The sequence below is a fragment of the Pezoporus flaviventris genome, unplaced genomic scaffold (genome assembly GCF_033815535.1).
Source record: "Pezoporus flaviventris isolate CSIRO_AGI_PZ_B2104156 unplaced genomic scaffold, CSIRO_AGI_Pfla_v1 ptg000070l, whole genome shotgun sequence".
In the NCBI taxonomy this organism is placed as follows: Eukaryota; Metazoa; Chordata; class Aves; order Psittaciformes; family Psittacidae; genus Pezoporus; species Pezoporus flaviventris.
In genome coordinates, this window is record NW_026892618.1 from 1,327,162 (window position 1) to 1,348,271 (window position 21,110).

General features: G+C 42.2%; 1 protein-coding gene across 6 annotated transcripts in view; it reads right to left on the bottom strand.

Annotated features, from left to right (window-relative positions):
• PRR5 (proline rich 5) overlaps positions 1–21,110 on the bottom strand; it is a 94,323-nt gene that overhangs the window by 60,681 nt on the left and 12,532 nt on the right. For all 6 annotated transcript variants that reach the window (XM_061472046.1, XM_061472043.1, XM_061472045.1 and 3 more), the window contains exon 2: positions 10,435–10,571. The gene's annotated coding sequence lies outside the window, so the exon portion shown is untranslated. The remainder of the gene's footprint in view (positions 1–10,434; positions 10,572–21,110) is intronic.

A 21,110-nucleotide genomic window follows, 5' to 3' on the forward strand; every position in this document is an offset into this window, starting at 1 on the left:
CAAACCTTATGACTCACCAATTCCTTTGCTACAATATCTACATAGAGCTCCTTTATCATCAGAAAACAAAGAATAAAGAGAATAAAGAAAGCATGAAACTAAACAGGCACTATTTACACCCTTCCCCCTCCATCCCACTGACTGTTTGCAACCTCTGGAGATAAAGCCACTCTCAATGACAGTTTCTGGATGTTGTTTATTGAGACTGGTTACAGGACAGCCTTGGTTTTGCTAGTCCTTTGCTTTATTTCTGCCCTCACTGTGGCCAAGCACCGATTTATGGGAGGGGACGTGGGCTTACTAGGCCATCTCCCCAATCTCTGAACCACCTCCTGTGTATTTCCTGTACCTCTGCACCCTGTGTCTGCATGACCACAGTGCCTCCCTTTAGACAGAGCTGGCCTTTCTTCTCCTTCAACTGCATGTACAACTCTCACATGAGGTGTTTTTTTAATATATTGTCAAAAAGAAGAAATGCTCAAGATAGTATCTCCTTCCCAGGCAAGCAGAAGGTGAAACCTGAGTCCTTTGACTACCACTAGAAAGGAATGCTCTGTCCCCCTCACCATTCCTGCAGTACCACCTGCAAGTGCAGCCCATCCTACAAAGTTTCAGACCTGATCTGCAGGCAGCCATGGCTGCTGCAGTTCCACTGCCTGCCTTGGAGATAATGCTGGCTTGCACCAAACATGGACACCCATAATCACTGCAAGCTGTAGAGCATCATGGCCAATTTCCTGGACCTTCCTTTCCCAGTGCTGTTTGGTGAGAGGCAGAGCAGCATGAATATGCCTAGAAGCCTTTCTCAGCAGAAACAGAAACAAGCATCTGACCAAAAGGACCATGCAGTCTGCAGCAACCATCTGTGTCTAGTTTCTTATTACAGTTTTTTGATGGATGACACTTCTTATCTATTCACTGTCTGTTTGAGCTTCCCAGCCTCCGTACCTTGCTCCCTCCCTGCTCCTCCATCGCCCTTTGCTTTTCTGCTCCCTCTTCCTTTTTTGTTTTTCTTGGGCAGCTAATTCTTCCTCAGGTAAAGTTTTTAAATATAAAGGAAAGGGAAAGCAAAAAGGAGATCAGAATGCTGGTGCTAGCAGTGTTTGTAAACCATTCTTCAGCTGTCTGTAAGGGAATCAAGTCTTTGTCTTGCCTGCCTGGACTGTGAGCTTTTCTTCAGCTCTTCTTTACCCTTTCTACTTGGTGTTTATATTCCAACTAGCAAAACAGGGCCCCGAGCGTGGAATAACTCCCCAGTCACCAGCCTAATCTAATACAGGTCATAAATCTAGCAACACCTGTAAGGAAACCTTAGCTCAAAGCATGCATGAAATACTGTCCCCTTTGTGAGCAGCAGGTTTTGGTCTACAGAACATAACGATAGAAGCAGTTCTTAAAATACAGTATACAGCTAAATCTTTTGTCCTTGAAATTAGGAGAGAATTAGGATGGGAATAGGCCAGTTACACCCCCATCCAAAATATCAAGCTTTCCATCAACTGGCATTTCCCCTCGCTTGCAGTATCATTCCTCATTATGTCTTTACAGGTTCTGGGAATTAAAGACAGTGATCTGAATAAGCGTGATGGTTATGCTGGAGTAGGAGATAATCAGTGCTCTGGATTATAGGACCTGCAGCATTATCACCTTCCATTCACATTACTTCCAGGTAAGGAGGTGCATTTCTGAGCACCAGACATGCCTGTTGCAGCTTTCACTGTTGGCTACTCACCAAATTCACTACCCACTGCAACCAGCGTATACTCCAAGGCAAGCCCACAGCTTTGCTGTTAAATGGAAGTCAAACCCATAACTGTGATTTAGAAAGCAAGGTCTCAAGAGTTCTGATCAATAAGCAAATCAAGCATTTAAAATGCTTTGTGCTCTTATTGCAAGATCATGAGATAGTGGAAAATTAATCTTACAAAGTAACTGAGCTCATAACACATACAATTTTTTTCCTTCCTGAGCAATATGTGAATTCTTTCCTAAATTGCCTATCTTGCATAATTTTAATTGGATCCTAGTACATCATGACCTTGATACTGCATCTACAGTATCTCAGTGCTGTCTTCTACAGTTATATATGGTACAGTGCCTTCCAACTCTGTGAACCCTGGGAGATCAGAATTGTGTTCTGCACAGTGCTATTTTTCTTACATCCAAACATTTCTGATTCAAGGTCTTCCAAGAAGGCTTTGATTGCCTTGGAAGGTCACCAAGATAAAGAACCCAGTTTGGTAGCTAGCTTGAGTTTCTAATAAACTGCACTGGTGGCCAGCTGTTAGTTACGAGTGATATCCTGACTTCACTCTCAAAGCCAGGATATTACTTGCGTGATGTTCTCTCTAAGAACGTGAGCATGGCTGGAAATATGAACCATGTCTTGAGATTACTGCCACCTCCTCTGTATAAGTCAGGGAGGTCACTTCAGTAGTGAAAAATGCAATACAAGGAACAGCTCTGCAAATCTGGGGGATCCTTCACTCTGGTGGTTCTATGCTGCTGTTACTTCACATGGTGCTAGAGCTCTCTGGCACAAATCGTGTAGTATTGTAAAAGTCACAAAAGCCTGGCCTTCACTACAAATGGATTCTTTCAGAAAATTTATCATTCTCCCTTTGTATCACAAGGCTAATTTTCTGAATGGAAAAGCTGCCAGAAAGATTTTAAAGATAATCCAAAATAGCAACATCTAATGTTGTAGTTGGACTCTGTAGTGTTGGTGGAACTTTTGTTAGGAACATAAAAGTGGGGACCTTTTGCCATCTTTGCATACACACATGCTGAGACACTCCCTGAGGACTGACATACCAGGAAGTGGAAACAGCAAGGATAAAAAAAGACTTCATCACACAAATTATTTTACACTTGTACTTTTCAATCTTCACCAGGTCAGCGGGTCCAGTGCTATGACTTCACAGTATGTATCATGCCAGTATTTTCTCAGGATGCTCTGGGAAATAACTTATCTAGAAGGGCAGAGTGCTGGAATTATTTAGACTCCACAGCAAGGTTTGGAAAAACCTTCGTTCTCACTCCAGCTCATTAGCCAGTCTCAATCTTCAATAAGACATCAACATGACATCACCACTGGAGTTATCACCTGGGAGAAATGCCTCATTATCAAGGAGGTCAGGCAAATTCCATTACATTTCCTTCCAGAAAACATTTTCCTTCCTCCACAAGGTAGCAACAACAATGCAACTAGTGGAGGTAGTTCTCCTTCTCTAGGTTAGCATAAACAACAGCCTCCTCAAGCTACCAAGAGGTGCGGTGGAAGAACAGAGATAGCATTCAGCACGTTTGTGCATCTTCAGCAGCTTTGTGGTATCTTTCCTGTTTCCCTTTCCTGATGGATCCTGCTGCTTCAGCTTTCTTGTTCACCAGGCTTTCCTTTAGTCATTTCAAATGATCTGTTCTCCAAACTCAGGCTATATTGCAGAATACTTCAAATTCTCTACATGTAAGGAAAACTAAAATTCCTCCACGCCCATCCTCAGAAAACTGCTGGGACAATAAAGGTTTCAGTTTTCGGCTTCATGGCATCTTTCATGGTCTTTCAGGTTTGCTGCTCTTGGGCCCGCAGTTTGAAAGCCCATGCAGACTGAGCTCTCGCACTCCAAAGCCGAATAGTTGAAGGAATTATCTCAAGCAAGACTCCCAGATGCTCTGCTGGACCACTGGGATCTTGGTACCAAAAGTCATGGACCCTGTTTCTAGGATGTATGGCTCCTTCACAGAGAAAGCTGTAGGCCAGCTAGACCCAGGCTTGCAGCCAGCACTTGCTTGAATCACTCCCTGCAGAGAATACTCCATTTGGGAAACACCATTGGGAAAAAATTAATGTCAAACCTCTTGTGAGCAGGGAAGCTTGAACTGTGCTGAGCTCCATGCTCAAATCTGTCCCATGTCCTTTTAAGATTCTTTAGTCTGTATGAATAGGTTGGTACCAAACTTCACCAACTCGATGTTTTCACAGTGAGACAGGGTGACCGCTGAGGAGAGAATCACAGGAGGATGGACAAACCTCAGGCTCACAGAGAAATTCCAGCCTTTGCTCAGCCTGACCCTTAAAATCTTACAAACTTATTTGTGTCAGCCAGCTAGTTTTGGTAATTATTTATTTATTTCAGGCCCATCTGAGCCACATGCCAGGTTTCACCCTGATGATACCTGAGGGGCTGAAGACCTGAGGTAATGAGGATACCTAGGAGGCCAGCCAGGCTGGGTTGGGCTTGGGTGTCCCCCTCAGATGCACCCCTCAGGGTGTGTGGGGAGGAAGACTTGAAATCAGCCATGTAAAACACGCACACACAAATGCACCATAGCGAAGGCATGCTCCCAGGCACGTTGCTTTCAACCAGATTTTAACTTGCTGACAGAGCCCCTCACGACTTGTTCCGGCTCCTTCGGGCGGGATGCACGTTACCGCAGCCACCCTGAGGAGGAGCTGCCAAGGAAGAGGTGCCGCCAGCCGAACCGGGAACGGGCACCGGGCAGTGCCGGCCGCTGCTGCGCCCCCTGCCGGCCGCGGCGGGCTCAGGGAAGGGCACACAAAATGGCAGCCAAGGTGGTCGGCTGAGACCCGGCCGCCCCTGACTGAAACAAATTCACCCTTGCAAACACCTAGTAATAGCCCACCCTTCCATAGAATCACTGGGTGGTTTGGGTTGGAAGGGACCTTAAAGATCATTCAGTTCCAACCCCCTGCCATGGGCAGGGACACCTTCCGCTAGACCAGGTTTCTCAAAGCCCCATCCTGTCTGGCCTTGAACACTGCCAGCGATAGGGCAGCCACAGCTTCTCTGGGCAACCTGTGCCAGCGTCTCACCATGCTCACAGAAAAGAGTATTTTCCTAATATCTTATCTAAATCTCCCCTCTGTCAGTTTAAAGACATTCCCCCGTGTCCTGTCACTACATGTCCTTGTAAAAAATCCCTCTCCACATTTCTTCGTGTCCCCCTTTAGGTACTGGAAGGCTGGTATAAGGTCTCGCCCGAGCCTTCTCTTCTCCAGGCTGAAAAAGCAGAGCTCTCTCAGCCTGTTTCGGTGGGAGGTGCTCCAGCCCTCTGATCATCTTCATGGCCTCCTCTGGACTCACCCCAACAGGTCCTGTCCCTCTTGTGTTGGGGGCCCTAGAACTGAACACGGTACTGAAGGTGCAGTCCATCATGTGTGGGTTTTTTTATAAAAGATGTCCAACTTTTGATTTTTCAGATGGCATGAAAGAGGCCACAGCAGCAGGGCAATACAACAGGCAGGGTCCATCCCTGGTCCCCTGGTACCTGAGGCAGCTTGCAGGAGCAGTGGTGTGTCACCTCCTGTTTAAAGGGGGACAAAAGACTTAGGCCACTACCCTTCCCTGGCAGGAGATGCTTCCAGTGGGACACACTCGTGTCAGGCAAATAGAACTTCCTTGCCGTGCACTTTTGCTCAGTTCTCCACAGCCCAGCATCAAATGGGGGGCAAAACAGCATGATATTTCTAAGTGCTGTTTCTAATGTTTCCTGCTCTTTTGAGTCCCAGCCACCACAAGCTGTGGTGGTGAGGTGGATTGGAGTGGCATAGCATCCCAACAGCTTCAAACCAGCCAGGGTACCTGGGCATTCCCAGGCAGATGCAGGAGCTCCCCCACCACAGTGGACCCACAGTCTCGGGGTGTTCCTAAGAAGTGGGCATAGCCCTGGGAGTCTTCCAGTTTTGCCACTGTTCTGCTTTTTACCAGGCCACACATTCATAAAGCCTGTGTCCCTGCTGAGATATTTTGGTGCTTGCAAATTGTAGGCACTAGTGAAAAGATAAGAGACACACAACCTTTTTTCTTTTCTTCCTCTGTCTAAGACTCTCAAAGGTCAGATTTGGAATTAACTTCATCCTGTGTAATGTTTTGGCTTGGTTTGTATTTATTCGAAATGAGTTCACCCGTTTCTAGTGCAGAAATAAAAGGTCATGAAACCAGTGAATTCTCTTTCTCCTAAAAGGGGTGAATCCCTGTTAGGTTGTGAATCACCAATGAAGTGTAGCAAAAGAAAAGAATCCACAAAAATATATTCTGTGGGACTGCAATCACAGCTGGGTACAATTAAAAAATGCACAAGGGCACATTGGATGCCATTTGTTTGCATCAAGGTGGGGAGGGAAATAAACCAAAACTTTTACCTTTCTGCTAAAGAAAAAAAAAACAAAACCCATGAAAGAAAACCAAATCATTTTCTTTTCTGCAGTTTTTGGCTATGCAACAGTAGGAGCCAGCACAAACATCTGGCCAGACTGGAAGAAGGGAGGACAGGGAAAGGAGAGTTGAATCACTTTATACATAAAATAGATCTAAACCAATCCTGCCCCTCAGCTAATTCTCCGCATGTTAAAAAGGAGAGATGCGTGTGTATATATGTGTGTGTCATTATGTTAGTTTTATTAGCCATCTGTTTTAGATATTGGATTTTAACAGAAAGTTTTGGATCCAGATTTGAACACTTTGAGGAAGGAGTGTATCCAGAACTGAACTTTTGACTCAGACTGGCATAAAGATAAATGGCCTTTTGAATTCAGGTTTTTGGTTCATTAACTCCATTTGAGTTTCCTTGCTTTGTTTAGTACAAGAATTTAGTGTCTCATATGGAAAAAAGCATCTAAACTTAGTCTGCTGGAATAAAAATGAAAGTTTCAGTGTTTGTTTACTGTAGTGTATTGCTTCCTTCCTAATGCTTTCAACAGAAAATCTTCTTGGTTCAAATGTTTTGAAATAATTTTTTTAAAGGCAAAAGGCTTTCCAACTCTACTGCTGGTACTCGAGTGCTTAAAAAAACCCAAAACTATAGCAGCAGCACAGTGACTTGGGAGGTCCGAACGGGAAGTTGCAATTTAGACGCTCTTGTGCTGAAGTTCACTTTAGCCTAGCCTTCCATTTTTAAGCTCATTCAGCACTACCTACTAGGTACCTAGATACGAGGTATCTTAGAAAATCTTAGAAATATATCTTAGAAATAAGATAATGGACATCAGGAGCAGGATATATACATCTCACAAGCAGATGTACAGGAAAATCTGGACCTGATTCTGTAGTTGCTGGAGAAACCTGGGCACGTCCAGGGGGCACTTCATCACATCCTATAAGAGATATTTAAACCTGATCACGAAAGTCATGCTGGGAATGTGCCTGTTCTCTCCACTGACTATAAAGAGAACATAATGTGAGCAGTTCAGATATGGATACGGTATTCCAAGCTGCAAATATCTAAAATTAGATGAGATGAATGTCATCCCCAGTCTCTGATTGCCTTATTGATCATGATACAAATGTAAATAATCTGGCATCCAACTAATGAATGTTTCATTTCCTCAAGTACATGCTCTGACCCTATATGAAGAGACCTCCGGGAGCTATCTTTGGTTTACAAGCTCAGTTGGTATTTCAAGTAGGGAGATATTAAATAAGGAATATTTCTAGGAGAGTCTGCTGCTGACCAAAGGCATTGAGGGAAAAGGAAAGGGAAAAGGACACAGTTCACAGCCTTCATGGGACAGCCTCAATAGAAAGGCAAATCAGATTTGCTGGCTAACAGCATCTTCTGGCTAGGGAATCAGCTGAAGTTTTAGGGAAGAGATGAGCTGACAGTAACACCCACTGCAACAGTGGACAAGGAGAATTAAACAATAAATAAAAATAGTCAGGTTCTTCTGTTTGTATTGGAGGACTAAAAAGGGAGCAAAGAGTTACATCTTCGTCAGGAACTTCTGTAATGCTAATTATGAAAAGACTGCTTATCAGCTGTGACACAGTAAACATCGCTAACCTCCTTTATTATCTCAACACCCTCCTACTGACTTCTGTCTCCCTGTAAGTGCAGCAAATGTATTATTTTGCTGCTTCTGATTAGGCCCCTGCCATGCCAAGGTTTCTGTATGTGCTGGATTTGAAACCTGTGACATTTCTATGGGCTAACAGGGGAAACTTCCAGGAAGTAAAACCTGTGTACAATCATTTACATAGGCTGTGGCCTGCAGATGTAAATTAATGGGGAGCTACAATCTTCAAGATGTGTTTCCTATGGTCCCTGCTAGAGTAGGACTAAACTCCGAAGACCTTTAAACTATACCATACCACAGTGAAGAGCAAATAATAAATGTAACTGAAAATATGCACATTGTTGGAATATAAAATTTGAATACAATAAAACCATAAGCCTAACTTAAAGTCTGTTATATTACCAGCAAATTATGGCTTTTACAATGAAAAAACCCAGGTGGCTATAAAATGCTGGGTTAGGAGCCACTAGGCAGCATTTTTTCATTTCATTCGTTAGTATTTTCAGTCAGCAAACACCCAATCAGTGTGGTGGCAAGTTCCTCAAGGCCTACTGTTTAGCCTCCTTGTGTGGTGGAAAATCTGATCTGACTGTCCATCACAGTAAGGTTACAGATTACTCAGTAATCTATAACTAGTTTACAGTGAGATAGTTTTTAAGTGCTCTGCTAGGAACAGAAGGCATTCACGTGCGTCTCCGTTTACTCTGAGGGGCAATTATTTAGAATACCAAGAATAAAAAGTTTAACAAACAGAGTGTTCACAGTGAACTTTAAAGTATTCCAGTGAAGCATTAGAGCAGCTTTTAGTTCTACTGGCAGTGGCTGAATCCTCCTAGCAGCTGTATTTGGAGCTGCTGCTGACAGAACTCATGTTTGCTAACAGATTAGTTGGTAGACTAACTTAGTTAACAGCAGGTGTATTTGTTTTACAGAAGGTTCCAGAGCAGAAATTTTCTGTGTATGCGTGAAATAACATGGGCAGAGGTAGTAGGGATTTCCTAAATTATATGCAGATTCTCCCCTCAACTTTTCCAGAGGAATTTCTTATATAGAGAAAAGCAACGCCCGTACCCGTACTCTCTTCATGACCTGGAATTATCAAGTTCCCATTTTACAATACTCCCTTCTCTGCTACAGATACCACTAACTCACTTCTCAGGGAATCCAGAGAGGCAGTAGCTAACATCCTAGAAATTCTCAGGGAAAGACTGCAGTGCAAGTGAAAATGATTTCTCTTACTTTCAAGCATCTGTGCCCAGTTTACAAAACAAGCTAAATTCTGCTGGAGGTCCCAGCCTTGCACCGGGTTATGGTGGGAGGCCCCAGTGGGAGCTGTAGATTATAAGAAACCATTTCCCCCTGTAGCCTAAAATGAAACTAAGTAACCACTGCAAGCAAAATCCAGCTACCACTGCAATGAAGCTGCATGGAATAAGCATTGCCATCATTTACCACTTGCTACAAATTGGGAACAAAGCATATGTTACTGGCAAGTAAATCAAAACAGAAGTTTCCAAGAGCAAACCCTTTAGAAAAAATTACTTAAAAAACACAGGAAAAATAAAATGAAGCCATAGCAGAGGTTAAATTCTGCAGCTTACTGATAAAGTACATACATTTTGAGAGAAAATAAGTATCTTAGTATGTTCAGAAAGAAAATTCTTTTAGAGGAGGAAACCCGCAGTTGTCTTCTGAGAAAATTTCTAGGTTGCTTTGAAAAAGAGCTGCTACATGCCACGATAATGTTAAAAGGAAAACTGAACAAAGACAGATTAAGCGCATTTACTTTCCTTTCACATAAATGCACGCACACAACCCCATACACACTCTCCTTTAATGACTAGCATTTACTGAAAGTGATTTCAAGGAATCTGTATAAAACTCCTCCTTCCTAAAACCCCTGAATCTCAAATGTGGATCCAACTCTAGCAATGAATATTGTGGAGGAACTCTAGAAGGTTGTGCCAAGCACCTCAGCAGAAATAGCTGCAGCTGTGCAAGATACTACTACCGCTCAGCTGTCCAGTGCCACTTCTTGCCACACCCACATACACATCAATCATATATAGGTCATTTGAGAATTCCTCATATGCTTCAATACACTGTCAGCCAGGGTAGATTAATCTGTTTCTGCAGTGGTTGCCCGACTATGATCTTGGTGAACACTATCTGAACCCTCTCATTCACCTTAAGGTTGCCATGATGGCTAACACCCATCACCAATTCTGGCTCCCTGCTTCAGGGCTTTTTTTTTTTCCCCAAGGACATAAAGTTATTTAGAGACTCCTCTCAGAGAGCAGAAATTCAAGCAATTTTCTACATTGCATGCGTACAAACCTGATTCAGCTGTAAATAGATTCACAGCTGAAAGTTCCCGCATACCATTTTTTAAGCTGCACTAAAGCTAGAGGGATGTAGACTGACATGAGCTGATGTTAAAATCCCCAAAGTACTGCATTGTTACTCAGATATTTTTCTATGGTAGTAAATACAGTAGATTCTGTGGAAAATTTTGGAAGAGTGATGTTAATCCTACTGAGTCCAACAGAATGAACTCACGAGGTATTTGAAATTGGATACATTTTCCACTTGCAAACAGCATTGCAGAAACATGTGCTTACCTGCTACAGGAAGAAGAAAACAGGACAGAATAGCAAATAGGGAAGACTCTGCACCAGGTTTCCAAGAGTCACGTGAACATTCTTGACAGGCGATATAATTTGGTTGAAAAAAGCCAGCCCTTGCAAATAAAGCACCTCTGTAACAGAAGATGAACAAAAAGTAGTATTGCAAATATTGCTATTCTAGCAATTGTTTCTTAAGAGTGAGCTAATAAGCCCGTACATGACACACACAGAAGTAAAATAAGCACAATAAGGAATGCTGTTCTACCTCATCTCTGACAGAATTAAACATTTCTTCTTGAACTTTTCCCATTTCTGTTTTATGTTCTTCTGGGAGAAACAACACCAACACCAAGAGCTACACTTACCACTAAAGACTCTAAGAGAGTTTCCATGAGCAGACATAGTGAAAGCAATTCTATGTTCAGCACTAAAGAGGTGACAGAAGAAGGTTTTAAATATGCTGCATGATCTGCAGTGATGACCTTTGGAGAGCAGCTGTCCTGTAAGGCCCAGGAAATTCTGAAACGCATAATTTACAAATACGGAAATTCTTTCATCATCTTCAAATGATGGCCATAATATTATTGCCCGGTCAGCTCTTAAAGTGCATCTACGAGATGGCTGTTAACACAATAAACAACCCCAGAGTGGATATCTTGGTGCAGCACAGAATTTATATGACTTCTAACCCCAATACAAACATCTTCAGAATGTAAAGATTTTTTTTTTTTAATCACTTGTCAATAAATATAAAACAGTATTAGGAAAACATATACATATACACATACAGATAGACACACCGTGGTATTCACACACATTCGGATCCACATTCTAAGAATGGTTCTTCATACCTTGCACTTTGCAGAGTCATTAGTACCAGCTCTAACACACTGCTAAATTTAACTAGGAATATATAGATGTCCTTTTTGGCTCAGTTTATCCTGGGTACAAACTGCTCTTGCTTTTGTTTTGTGGTATTTCATACCCACTTTGCAAGGATGTAAATAACTACGTGTGTTTAAAAATACACATTTTAAGGTTAATCTTTCCTGTGTTTGACAGAACTAAATAATCCCCTTTTACTCCCACCTTTTGTCTGCTCTAGGGGTGTGAGCTTCATTCTGTTACCACTTATTTTAGTCAAAGTCAGAGGTGTTAGTTTAAATAACAGTGTGGTGTGAAGTCAGTGCATTTTGACTGCAATGCGTTAAGAAGCGCACACATAAGCAGCTCAGCAGACAGCCTGCAGAATGGGAGAAATTACCTGCAGCTTGTAGGCTACAGAGCCACGAACTGGTATTTTGAGTACAAGGCAGGGAAAGCAACCTTTTCAGTGACACATGTGCATCTTGCAGATGACACATGATGAAATGTGAACTGAGGGATGTATAGCAAAACCACAGGATATGAGCACAGGACACTGGACATACCAAGAAAAACTCCTGTGGACACAGCTAGATGTTGTACTCCTATGTGAAAAAACGCTGTAAGCAAAGCAAGCAGTATCAGAGTACAGCTTTCCTGATACAGCTGGATTTATATTAAAAGTGTCTGCCAAAACTGCCAGAGTGGTCAGGACACTGAGGTCTTCTAAAAGCTCAGCTGGAAGTAGATACTATTAGAGCACATATCTAAAATAATAGGACTTGTAATGAATTCTGGCCTTTTCCCCCCTCCCTGTTTAAAAGGCACATTGAAGAAGATTCTTAATCTTCTAATGTAAAGTATATGAGAAGTCCCACTGATTTTAGACAGATATTATGGGCAGAAAATGTAATAGTAGCTATTTGGTTCTCAAAAGATTATGGGTATGAAAATAGTGTTTTGCTTAGAGATCAAGCTTTGACATTTCTATGCGAGCAGATGAAAAATAAAAACAATCTCCATTTTGCCTCTAACCTGTGATAATTCGATTAGCTGGAACAATAAACCAACATCACAGTGCTATTCTTCAGGACTTAAGGGGGTTACTTTGTAATAAATCTCCACTGTCTTTTTTACTTAAATCGACATAACTCTGATGATCAAAGCTCAGTTATTTCACCAATGCATGCATGAAGTATAAATTATTTTTTTAAAAAACTTCTGAATGACATTTACCTTGCTTTCATCTAATATCCTGTATATCTTAAACTATTAATAGGTTCAGGGAAAAGGAAAAAAAGAGAATGCCTGAAAATAAGAAAAACCAACCTAACCCATGATGCTGTTGTCCAGAAGTTCCAGGAGACTGTAGTTAAGCATTTACCTCACACCAGCTGAGCAATCAGTATGTTATTTTAGCAGGTAAAGCAAAACAAGAAGTCATATAGACTTTTGTTGTAAAATATTGGTACCATGCTTTAAATCAGGCATTTCCCAGAGATAGAATTTCAGAACTGCTTTACCATTTTCTCAGGCACATATTACTTACCCATCCCTCCACCTCATCAATAGGGAAAGCAGCAATACAAGTCTGTGAGGAGAATCACTGTGAACAACCCAGACGTAACAGTCATGTTGCAGCTTTAGAGACATCCTCACCCTCATAGAAAGAAACATGACTCCACAAGATTTTGGACCCCAAAGCTGCCAGAAATTCAGATTCAGCTCAAACTGCCCTGAACTGCAGGGCAATGTGCCTTCCAAATTCTGCATGAAAGGCAGAGGAGGGAAGGGTGCAGCATGGCTGGTGATGCTGCTTTTAAAAACAGGTATTCTGGAATTTGTTCAACACCAAAATGTCACTTCTGTCCAAATGCAAAAGCCTGTTCAGAAATCTAGGGTAAATTGCAGGATCATGCATTGCAAGTGCATTATAAATAATACATTAATGCAACTACCCTCTTTTTCTAAGTGACTGTACTTTAAAAATATTTGTGAGTGTGGATGAAATTAATTTCTCATACAGCATGAACTTGCTCAGGGAAGGGAATGACAGTTCCTCCTCAGGACTGACAATGAAAGCTGCTGTAAATCAGTATTTCAGTGGAACTGACACAGTTGCCCCACTTAAACCTACAGCTCAGACAGCTATGGCCAGAGAAATCAGTCACACGACTCTAATTTTGGGTATTACTGCACGTCTTTCAATTCAGCTGTGAGTGGCCAGCAAATAAGCTGTATCATTTCAGTGACTGCAGTCTACTAAGGTACAAGCCAAGAATCAGCACAGTGGCTGGAAATGGCGATTGCAATCAAAGTGCTATCAGCCTGTCAGGCTGACGTGATCAAAATCTGACATGTAAAAACCCACAGCAGCACCATTATGGACCTTTTTCTACTGGAAGGTTTTAATTTGAGACTGCTATGACTGAGAAGCATACTGATGGCTGGAAATTGCAAAGGCTTCGTCATTACTTTCTGACTTTTGCTAGCTCAGCTCAATCAACCAGAAGTGTGGAAAAAAGTGCATGGGAAGAATGATGTGAGAAGACATCAATGAAAAATGCACCATCTGTATTCTTAGCTTTATTCATCGAGTTACACACATGTAGATTTTCCTTTGGGCAGGCTAGCCTTATTTCAGTAAGCGTCCTTTAGAACTTTTGGCCTTCCCCTCCCCAACCATTAAAAAAGCCATTCTACAACTGCTCCCAACAAGCAAAACCATGGGCTTCAGCCTATATTATACCTGGCTTCCCAAGCACCTTGATTCACTCTTCTTTCAGACCTGTAAAAGATTTGCAGGTTTAAAACATTTTTTCTTCTTTTTTGTTTTGCCAGAGATGAAAAGATGGCAGTATGTCTTCTGGGTTGTATGACCCTGATCTTCCTCATTTAAAAAGACATTTCACTTTAATCAAATCTAAGCTCATACTTTAAATTATAACCAAAAGATGAATTCTGATAAATTCTGTCTACAGAAATGGATAGGAAAACCCTTGTTGACTTTGAGGCAACACTGTACCTCAGGCAAATAAGAAGATTGTTTTTAATGCTGACTTCTCATAGCTGATTTTTTTTCCTGACAGTCTGTTTCTGTTTCATGTATTGCTGTTTCTTTTCTGCTGCAATAGTGACATTTAATCTGCTTTTATATCTCTGGGGACATAAACTTACAAAGATAGAAACCTAAAGGCGGTAATTTCTCCTGAAAATCCTTGGTGTCACTCTTAAAAGAAGTTGGATGCAAAACTTACAGAAAGCTCTACATTAAAAGGTATCAAATTGTACTCCATGGAGACAGAGAAAAAGCTAGAACCTTCCAAAACCAAAACATGTAACTTTAAGAGGCTAATTACAAGTTTAACATAGTCTAAAAGCACCCAAAGTTCTCCCCTCTTAGATCATGACTTTCTCCACACTCTAAACTCCAATAATTCATATTTTAAATCTCTCCCATTCTTTATTTCCCGTAGACCAAATCCTACGTGTAAGGATCATAAGACCAAATGGCACACAGATTACAATTTCAGCAGGCAAAGACTGGAAAATCCTATTCATAACTTGCATCATCTTCAGCTAAATTCATATTTGATATATTAGTGCCTTGGTTTTACAGGCCTCACATAAAAGTCAACAACAGTGATTTCAGTTTAAAAAAAAAAGCTTCAGGTCACTCAGGGAGAAAAGTTCTTGGGTAGGTAAATGCAGCATAACTAAATACTTAAAGTTCCCTTTGAACTTTCCACAGGCTCTTTCAGGACAAATCAGAAAAGTCTTTCATTTGCTTCCATTAAAGCATGCAAACTTATGAATTTTTGAAGCAGCAATTGAAGGCTTTTACTGGGAAAGGATGCAGTGAGTGTAAATGAGGACATTTCGGAAGAATTTCACTTTAGCACCTGCTGGGTCTCCTTTGCTGGCTTAGTCACTTCTGGCAATCTCATGGACAGGGACTGTCAACTCCTTTACTTCCGTAAGTAAACCCAGACAGGATCTTTTGTACAGCAGCCTGGCACTATATCTGCAGCAACATTTCCCAGAAATATAATAATAACAAAATAAGAGGCCTTTCCCTTCAGCTGCCTTTGCTTTTCACTAAAATGCCAACATTTCTTGCTGGCCTCCTTCCTTATTCCCAAGAACTGTGGGAGGTGGAAAAACAAAAAGGGAACATTTCAATTTGTTCTCCTATTTATAAGTAATTCCTGCACTGTGGGGAGGTCCTGCCCACAGCCATCCTCACCCCAGCCCCTCTCCAAGACCAGTGCTCAGCCTCTGCCTGCAGAGGTGCCAGACCACATTTAAGGCAGCTGCTTCTGAAGCCTATGTGAAAAACATCCACCATGAACCTTAGCTTCCTATTAAAAACAGCAGCAACCCTCTATGGAGAGATTAACAGACTGATGGATCCTGGGCAACTGAGACTCATAGCCATCTTAGAGAAACAAGTCACACCCTTCTCATCTGATCCATCACTCCTGGCAGAGACAGCAATAAGCAAGCTTTGGAAGAAACAACAGAAGAAGGGGAGAGGCATCTGACAGCAGAGCAGAGCCAAAAGTTATTCTAGTGCAACAAGAATTTAAAGTCTGCATGGCAAAAAGGAATGACAAGGTCACAACCCACAAGCCCCTTTGGCAACTTCATCTGTCTCTCTTCAGATCTGTAGAGTTTGAACATGCTCCAAGGCCCACCAACATTAAGGTGGACATCTCCACTTAAACCACCATACTTCTGGGTCAGCACCTTCCAGCATACACCAGAGCAAAAAACCCACTCAGATTTCTTTATTTTTAAAGTAGAGCTGGGGTTACTTATGGCCACAGCAGGGATAACTAAGCCTAACAATGCCAGCATTGGCACCAGATTAGAGGCATATGCAAAGACTTGTAGAGGAGCTTTGGAAGAGATGCTCACAAGGCTCTGGCTGCAGAAGAAACTTTTGGTTGGGTGGCATCGGTTGGGCAAAAGGAATGTGAAACATCGTAATTCTCCATTTACAGAATCACTGTGACTGCAGGGAAGAAAAAAAAGGGAAAAAATAAAAAGAGTCCAGTCCTTACATGGGTAGCACTCTGCAGTCATGCATCCTGAAAACAAAAGTAATTGCCACTTGCATTTCATAACGAGGGAAAAGGGGAAAAAATTTAAAAAAACAGTAAGAACAGTAAGTGGGCAGCTCATCCTAAACTCATTACTGATGGCTTCCAAGTCTGCAGAGAGAAATGAAAGAAATTATAACATTACTACCCCTTTTGCCCCTTCTCCTGCTCTACCAAAGGGAAGCTGGCAGAGGAGATAAGTTATGCTCTCTTTCTGTGCAAAATCCAGTGTTGTCAGCTCTGCTGCCAAGGAAGGTGACATTCCGGTCAAGCTGCCAGATGCAATACAGAGATACTTTCTGCTCTGCCAGCCTTGCAGATTTTGAAGAAAGGTAGAAAATAGCTGGAGGCAGTGACTTCTCATATTTCCTTTGACGTTTCTACTACACCCAGACTCAGCTTCTCACTACGCATGAGACAGCAGCTGCTTAGTCAAAAGCTTCCTGAGGAAACTCAGTAACATGAGAATACAGCTCCACCGCCTAACATCTGCTGCCATTCTTAGAGCAGGTACTACTGCCTGAACCCTCTGAGAATAAAAGGAGAAAAAACATAAAAGTTTTTTACTCCTCTCTAGTGAGGACAATATGCCTGGATAACAGAGGATAAAGTACTGTTCAGAGAAGACAGACCAGATCTCTGATCTCTCAGTTGCCAAAGTTCAGGGAGATGTAAATGTTGGCCTTAAACAGATGCCGGCATGTTCATGGCTCCATCAGTCCTCCATCACTAAAACCAGCCAGAGGCTAGGTAGACTGTGCAGCAATGTCAGGACTTTGTGTGCTGGAGGTAGTAAGTAGGGAACGGTTTTGTGGAAAATAAACTGACTTCAAAAAAGAAGAGGTAAATAGAAATAGCAGCAATTACAGGACCATCACAAAAAAGCACTTTGATTCAACTCAGCTTTTTTTCACTCCTCCCATCAATAATTTAAAGTCCTAAAGTGCAAATACTAGTCATGTAAAAACTGACATCCCATCATCACCTCTCTGAATAGTTGCGAGATACACCTTGAGCCTCTGAACAATATCCAATTTTTCAGGAATGCCTGAAGTGCAGACCTATACTTAGGGATTAACAACTGCCTGAATGGACCTTCAGGCTCAGGAAGGCACACTTGCCAGTGACTATCTCTCGAAAATCTCTAGGATCATTAGTAATCAGGACAGAAAAAACAAAAAACAGTGTTGTGCTGGATTTTATTATATTGAATACACAAGGTATTTTTCTATTGATGTCAACAGCCACGGATCAGAACCCAGGTGGCTATGAGACCACGTGAAGAGCCTGCGGCTCCTGAAGTGGTGGACTCTATGCACCTTGCCCTGAGGGAACTCCTCAGACCCCTCTTGAGCACCCAACTGAGTTTTCAAGAAAGATACCTAAAGACATTCAGAAAAGCACACTACACCCTTGATATTGCTGTTTAGTTTTGAGAATGTGCTACCCCTAAGTCCATGTTTGCCTGTTTTCCATATCCAAAGCTATTGATGCAAAATACATATTCTTCACAAATAAAAGAAGGGCATCTTCCACATGCCCCTAGAGTTGGGAACGTCAGAAACTGCTCAGCCCCAGGTAGCAGATGGAAGCCCTAAGCTAATAAAGCATTTAAGCACATCCTTAACTAATTATAAGCACAGAAGTACGCCTGCTATAGCTCCAACTGGTCATTACCCTTTGGGTCTACACAAGCTTTTAATGTTCCAAAACTGATGGTGCTGTATTCAGAGGCATGGGACTTGATCCAGAAAAGGCATGTGTACTGAATTTATGTTTGGCTTCCAAATTCTGGGAAAATCTTCTGTGGAGAGAAAGGAGAAATGAAGAGAGGAGAGAATAGCTAAGGTTTTTGAGCAGCTAGGTGCTCTGCCTCACGGTACAGTTTATTCTGACCAGGCTACTTACTAGCATTAATCTTTAGTGATTTGTGTTCACGATGCAAGTCATTTGGCTGTCTGCACTGGGTGGAGAGACAGCAACCTGTCAGTGGCAGAGCAGCTGCACAAGTCCAAGTGGACAGATTGCGAGAATGCAGCTCAATTCTTTCCTCTCTGTATTTCCCTCCTATCATTTTTCCTTCCTTCCCTGCCTCCCCTCAAGCCCCGGATTCTTTCAGCAGGGGAAGAGAGAGCTACTTGGACCTCCACGTGCTCTAAGAGCAAATTAAATTTGCCTTCTAATTACTTCCTGAGTCTCTGTACCAGCAATCTGTCCTCACTCTTGACAGATGGCAACTGCTGCTGCACAGCTGGTCTGGCACCAGCAAAGCCAGCGGATGCACCCACACGGCAGGTGTGATGCTGGTTTGGCTCACAAGATGCAAAGAAATCATGGAAGAAAACCCTGCCTATCAGCCGAGGAAAAAGGTATTTGGAAGCTGTTCCTGCAGGACGGCTGGTAGTTAATCAGAGAAAAATTCAGCCTGAACAACCCTGAATACTACAGCCTCCTTCAATTTTCCCGAAGGAGGCTGTAGCATCCTCACTGGAGCTGGCTCTAGCTGTCTTCTCATTCCAAGGAGTTCTTCACAGACCTCTTATTTGTTATTAACTTAGAACACATTTAATTATATGCGCATTTGAAGTGTCCACTTCCATGAACTTATTCAAAGTCTAATATAGTGGTTCTGCTAATAAGGTGCTTAAGTTGCTGAAGTACAATCATGATTAAATAACTGCAACAGCATTGGTATCACTAAAAGTCTACCTTTAGTCAATCTACAGCCAGAATACAATATCACTCAATCAACCATCATGGCACTGCTTTGTCCCAACTTGCCACTATTGTCAGCATACAAACATGAAAGCCTCAGTACCATCTTGAGGGCTAAACTGGTATCAGCTGAACTTGAAAGAAACATCCTTATTCCAAACAACAAGGAGGAGGAGAAAAAAGAAAAGAACCCTGATGCATCAATAAAAAAGGAAAACCTAAAAGCTCTTCCCCATTCTCCCCTGTTTGTTAAAAGCAATGAGCTATCCTGAACTACCCAACTAGTCCCCAGCTGGGTTCAAGTTCTACAGAACTTTAAACTTTTTAAAATATGACCCTTTTCAGCCTAGGTGGTGGTGTTTTCTCCATTTTAATTTGCCACGTTATCCTGAGAGACTTTCATTGTCATGTCTTCACTCCTACCAAAATTTCCATGACTGTTGAGGTTTCTGCAAATGAACGGTTGGATGAGTTTGTATCCAGCAAAGGAAGAGTTACCACCTGCTGAGAGACCAAACACAGCCTGCTACCTGCACTGCTCTCCCTGAGCTTTGGGAGCATGTATCAAGACAGGTGGACAAAACCCCTGCTCATAAATGAAAACGTCAAGTGTTGGCTTCTCACCAGGAAGCGAAGAGGAAAAGAGCTGCTAGAAAAAACAATACTGGGCAATTTCAAGTCAAAACTAACATGTTATCCAGGCTCACAGGAACACTCTAGTTCTGCCAAAACATGATGGCTGCACTTGTGTTAAATGGATTTATTTCAACTAGTCTAAGCTTCTTCTGAGATACTGTCACACTGTGCAAACAGATCCCTTTGTGGATGCAAGTGAGAGGGTTAAAGCAGTTGCCAGCCCAGGGATCCCTCCTGCCTGGGACAGAGGAGGAGCAGCCACCAGCACTAAGACAGCCATCCTCATTTAAGCATCCCCTATTCCCAGTTTAAACTGAGGTCTCTGTGCCTGAAGAGCTCCCATGGTCTGTTCTGTTAAGCAGACACAAGCAAGACTAACAGCTGGCAGAGGGGCACGAGCTGTATCAAACAGCTGGGACAAAGGGTGCTTCTCCATATTTCAACTGGAAACAGCTGTTTGCAAAGTGGATAGCAATGCAGCATTTTTGCTATGCTTTATCACAGTCATCCAGCAAAACCCCCAATGCAATTTTATTCTGGTGCAAGGAGAATACAAGCCTACACACTTTTCAAACGCTATTTCCACATTTTTATTAGCAGGTAACAACCCTATGCAAGCAGGAGTCATTTAAAACCTGAACAAAACTGCTTCCTCAACAAAAGATGATACAGTTGGAGAATTTTCAAGCTTCCATGAAAGCAGAGAAAGCACTGGAGATCCAGTATCACAAGCAGTTGAAGGGCAAGATGATTTAGATTTCAGATCCAGCAGCACAACCCAACCAGATCTTGCTACACATGAAACCAAACTTTGAGAAATCTTATGACGTTACAATAGCTAAAGTTAGGCAATAACCGGTTATCAAGGCATACTGTGGAGCTTGTTCAGTCTGTGCTGGTGGGCAGTACTGGCTGGTAAGTGTGTTGATGAGAAATTTCCATGGAGTCTTGTTTGTCACTGTTCTGCATTATACAGAGACAGAACCAGCTATATAGCTTTTACAATGAAGGGAGAGAGAGAGACTTTTGCCAGGGCCACAGTATTTACACTGGAGCATCACTTATTCCACTTATGCAACAAAAAAAAAAAAAAAAAGGAAAGAAAAATACGAAGAAGAAAAAGGTGATTCAGAAGAGACATCCTGAAGAGCAATGGCCAGCTTTGATAGATAAGAAGAGAGTAAGAAACAGGCATGTACAATAGGAAGAAACCACAAGCTGAGGCACATGAGTGGGTGGGTGACTCTGAACCTACCCTCAGCTGGCATCTTTAACCTTTACCAAATGTTATCACTCAATCTCTGCTGAATTAGAGGCAGGAGAGCACCACTCTGACACTCCTTCACAGCA